Source organism: Salvelinus sp. IW2-2015, linkage group LG23 (genome assembly GCF_002910315.2).
Source record: "Salvelinus sp. IW2-2015 linkage group LG23, ASM291031v2, whole genome shotgun sequence".
NCBI classification, from domain to species: Eukaryota; Metazoa; Chordata; class Actinopteri; order Salmoniformes; family Salmonidae; genus Salvelinus; species Salvelinus sp. IW2-2015.
Window position 1 is genome coordinate 3,627,312 of NC_036863.1, and position 5,491 is coordinate 3,632,802.

Sequence of the window (5,491 nt, forward strand, 5' to 3'; positions counted from 1 at the left end):
TATTTATGATTATTCAAGATCCTGTTACCCTGCCTGATGCTGTTTATCCTCTCACTGCAGATTTGCCGCTCTGACTCTGGCTCCTGTTCCAAATCTCACCACCCTGCTACCCTGTTCTGGATTCACCACAAAACCACTCCATTGGATTCCTCTCCGGACCTGTTTACCCTGTTCCAACCCAGCTAACTCCAACCTCAGCCTCCACATCTAATTTCCTACCACTCATCAGAGCTTCTCCGGATCTGCACTCCATATCTCCCCGTGTTACAATAAATACCTTGGTTCAATCATCCCTGTTTCTTGGTCTGAGTCTGATCTTGGGTTCCCTTGTGCTGCTCCGCATAACACTATATTTATGTTTATCTATAATTGCCTGTTGTAGGTGCTTGTTTTTGTATTGTGCAGTTCTTATTTGTAAAAGAGACTTTAGTCTCAATATGACTTCCCTGTTGAATTAAAGTTAAATAGAGTGTGCTCCTTACTGACCCAGGCTGATGTAGAAGGACGCCAATATAATGTAAAAATCCATTATAAGATCCTGTCCATGAAGGTGAAATGTTCAATATCTGTGTTGGGGATAAAGGGAGAGCATGGTACGATATCGAATTGCTAATTTCCTTTTTTATATTTATCTTATAGTCTCAGACAATCTAGACGTCATGTCTAACTGGGGATTGAGCTGTTTTGTGAATGCTACAGTACAAAGGGAAACATTGACATACGCGTCCAAATGCAGAGCGGCAAAGACAAAGTACAACTGAAAACAAATCCGCTTCCAACTACAACTGTCCACATATGAGCCTGTGTGTTAATTTATGCAAATCAGTAGCTTTTGTGCTTTGGTTTACTAAGCTTTTCTAAATATTGCTTTTTTATTGTCATTTTACCTCTTTTATCTGAGAAGTGAAAGACAAGGATGGCTGGATGGGACATGTGAAAGGAGAGCAGAAGTAAATAACCCAGAGGCTCCAACACCCATACATTCAAAGAACGTTGCGAAAATCCCTGCTTTTGCAGATACAACAACTGGTTTTGTTTGTGAAGCCTTAAGAAGCTATTGGCTATCTCAGAGAGAGATTGGTACACTATTGGCTTTCTGAGAGAAACACAGAGAGCGAACGAGAGAGGTATTTAAAAATAGCTTTATTGGTCCACTACTCAGCTATGTGCAGAATACCGTAGCTTCCCTCTGCTACCAGACAACATCCAGGAGACACATTCAACAACAACTAACACGGGACTGTAACTACTCCTGTTTCCYTTCAGAAGGTGTGCTGCAAAACGCACTGTTCATGACTGTTCATTTAGTTTCTGTGATTCCTACACTATGTTAAGCATGTCCCGAGTGGCATAGCGGTCTAAGGCACTGCATCTCAGTGCTAGATGCATCACTACAGACACACTGGTTTGAAACAAAGCTGTATCACAACCCGCCGTGATTGGGAGTCCCATAGGACGGCGCACAATTGGCCGGTGTAGGCCATCATTGTAAATAAGAATTTGTTCTTAACTGACTTGCCTTGTTAAATAAGGGTTACCTTCACCTTTAAAAAAGAATAACAAATAAAATGTACTTCCTAAGAATAGAGTGACAGAAGCACAGTGTGGCTGAGTTGACTCCCCGAAGAGTAAGTACAATGTTTGTCCTGATCTTCTTAGTGAATACTAAAGGCTGTATGTAGTATGTTGAGAATGGTTGGCAGGGAGAGCCATTCAACAGTGTTGGGGGAAGGATTGCTTCCTTTTTCCTCTGCGCCTTATAACAACCTGATACACACTGATCATCTGATTGCTGTACAGGAGCGACTGCTTTCATCCGTTCTGCTGAAAAAATAGATCATGTTGCATACTTGTCTGAGAGATGGTGCTGCCAGTCCCAAGGTCTCCTGGCCCCTCCCTCTGAGCACACAGAGCACAATCCACAGGAAGATGTTAGGAAGATTGTTCTGCTATTTCCAACCCGGTCTTCCCCTTGTAAATCTGTTTCAGGGAGAGCTTCTCTTCACAAGACAAAACTATTTAAAGCTCACTCATCATCCCATAAATTTGGCAACTTCGGTCTTTTATCAATCATATCCACTTCACGCACATAAATGTAACATTGGATGTTTGTGACTGACTGGGGGTAAGATCAATCCCATTTACTTTTACGGTCTGGGTTAGCTCTAAGGTGCAAACTACTGTACATATTTTGAACAAACCGAGATTTGGAACATGGAACAAAATAACATGTTCTTTGGAACTGATGGTGTTCCAAAGAACACCCCCATCCCTCTCCCCCATTTCCTGATACGCTTTGGGGTGGCAGGTGGCCTAGTGGWTAGATCGTTGGGCCAGTAACCAAAAGGTTGTTGGATGGAATCCCCAAGCTGACAAGGTAAAAAAAATATCTGTTGTTCTGCCCCTGAACAAGGCAGTTAACCCACTATTCCCCGGTAGGCTGTCATTGTTAATAAGAATTTATTCTTAACTGACTTGCCTAGTTAAATAAAGGTTAAATAACTTATTTTTTTAAACACACCTTCCCTATCTCCCAATTAACAACAGTAATCCTATTTATAAACCTCTCCTCCAACTTTCAACACCAACCAGGGGTTGGAACCAGTTCAGGGAACAGAACCGAAAACCGGAAAATAACAAAAAATTTAGAGGAACAGAATCAGAAACGGGAATGAAAGTGATCTATACTGTTCTAGAACAGAACCGTTATTTTTAAAAGCCTGGGAATCGGTTAATTACATTATTTTAGCTTCTCTGCATTTTTTTCAAGTCCCACAAAAAAAAATGTACAAAGCGCCTACTGTATGCAAAAGCCCTCTGTCACCATATTCCAGTTGAAAATCTTTGCCAGTGTGTTTGCGTGTGTAAGATACCTGCCTCTCCCCCTCCGAAGCATTGCCTACTATAGCCTACTGACATTACAAGCGTAATTCAGAAGTCAGGGAGAGAGATGTTTAATTATAAAATAATTGATTAACTTTTTCAATGCTAGTTAAGGATACTATATTTATCATGATTTATTAACTAAAAAAAGGTAAGTGTCACGCCCTGACCTTAGAGATCCTTTTTATGTCTCTATTTTGGTTTGGTCAGGGCGTGAGTTGGGGTGGGCATTCTATGTTTTGTTCTATGTTGTCATTTTCTATGTGTTTGGCCTGGTATGGTTCCCAATCAGAGGCAGCTGTCAATCGTTGTCTCTGATTGAGAACCATACTTAGGTAGCCTGTTCCCACCTGTGTTTGTGGGTAGTTGATTTCTGTTTTTGTGTCTGCACCAGACAGTACTGTTTCGGTTGTTCTCTTTGTTGTTTTGCTATTCAGTGTTCAGTTCAACTAATAAAGGATGAACACGTACTACGCTGCACCTTGGTCCTCACCTTCTCCTTCCAACAGCCGTGATTTTATTTTAATACTGGTGCTGCTCTGCACACACAAGCTTGTTAGCTGGTTATCTCTGGTCCATAGCCACGGGAAGTAGGGGTGGTGATAAATCTAAATAAATAACAAATGCCCCCCCCCACCCGAAAAAATAAAATTAAAATTAAGAATCCACAACTCTCGGGAGTTCAAAGACATTCAAAGTTCCCTCATAGAAGCCGCTCCTCCATAGGTCTAATTCTGTGGACCTAATTTAGATAATCCATGTCATAACAAGATGCCCAGTGCTTCAAGCCTCCTCCTCCTCTCTCGCTTTCTCTCCACCCGCAAAATTTCTGTTGCATCTCTCGCCCTACACTTCTCTGTCCAATGCATATACAGTTGAAGTCAGAAGTTTACATACTTAGGTTGGAGTCATTAAAACTCGTTTTTCAACCACTCCACAAATTTCTTGTTAAACTATAGTTTTGGCAAGTTGGTTAGGACATTTACTTGTCATGCACAAAGTAGTTGTTCCAACAATTGTTTACAGACAAATTATTTCAATTACAATTCACTGTATCACAATTCCAGTGGGTGAGAAGTTTACATACACTAAGTTGACTGTGCCTTTAAACAGCTTGGAAAATTCCAGAAAATTATGTCATGGCTTTAGAAGCTTCTGATCGGCTAATTGACATAATTTGAGTCAATTGGAGGTGTACCTGTGGGTGTATTTTAAGGCTATCTTCAAACGCAGTGCCTCTTTGCTTGACATCATGGGAAAATCAAAAGAAATCGGCCAAAAAAGTTGTAGATTTCCACAAGTCTGGTTCATACTTGTGACGAGACCGCCAGTGCGCCTCCACGGCCCAGTGTATCCGGTGCCTCGGCCAAGGAAGAGGCCTCCTGCATGTCTCCCCAGCCTGGTGAGTCCTGTGCCTTTCTCCAGAGCCAGGCCTCCTGTGTGTTTCTCCATTCCAGTGATGATCCAGGGCACGAAGCCTCCAGTGATGATCCCTGGCAAGAAGCTCCAGTGATGATCCATGGCACGAAGCCCCAGTGTGATCCATGGCACGAAGCCTCCAGTGATGATCCATGGCACAAAGCCTCCAGTGGTGATCTATGGCACAAAGCCTCCAGTGATGATCCATGGCACGAAGCCTCCAGTGATGATCCATGGCCAGAAGCCTCCAGTGATGATCCATGGCACGAAGCCTCCAGTGATGATCCATGGTAAGAAGCTTCCAGTGAGGAGTTATGGACGAGGCCTCCAACGAATGTCGTCAGTCCGGAGCCTCCAGCGACGCCCTCTAGTCCGGAGCCTCCAGCGACGCCTTCTAGTCCGGAGCCTCCAGCGTTGCCCTCTAGTCCGGAGCCTCCAGCGACGCCCTCTAGTCCGGAGCCTCCAGCGACGCCCTCTAGTCCGGAGCCTCAAGCGACTCCCTCAGTCCGGAGCAGCCAGAGTCTCCCTCCTGTCCGGAGCAGCCAGAGTCTCCCTCCTGTCCGGAGCAGCCAGAGTCTCCTCCTGTCCGGAGCAGCCAGGTCTCCTCCTGTCCGAGCAGCCAGAGTCTCCCTCCTGTCCGGAGCTGCCAGAGTCTCCCCCTTGTCCGGAGCAGCCAGAGTCTCCCTCCTGTCCGGAGCTGCCAGAGTCTCCCTCTGTCCGGAGCTGCCAGAGTCTCCCTCCTGTCCGGAGCTGCCAGAGTCGCCCTCCTGTCCGGGGCCCGCTGCGAGGTCCCCAGTCCGGGTCGGCGGCAAGGGTCTCCGCTACAGAGGCGCCACCTAAGTGGGCCAAGACTAAGGTGGAGCGGGGTCCACGTCCCGCACCAGAGCCGCCACCGCCGATAGATGCCCACCCAGACCCTCCCCTATAGGTTTAGGTTTGCGGCCAGAGTCCGCACCTTTGGGGGGTACTGTCACGCCCTGACCTTAGAGATCCTTTTTATGTCTCTATTTTGGTTTGGTCAGGGCGTGAGTTGGGGTGGGCATTCTATGTTTTGTTCTATGTTGTCCTTTCTATGTGTTTGGCCTGGTATGGTTCCCAATCAGAGGCAGCTGTCAATCGTTGTCTCTGATTGAGAACCATACTTAGGTAGCCTGTTCCCACCTGTGCTTGTGGGTAGTTGCTTTCTGTT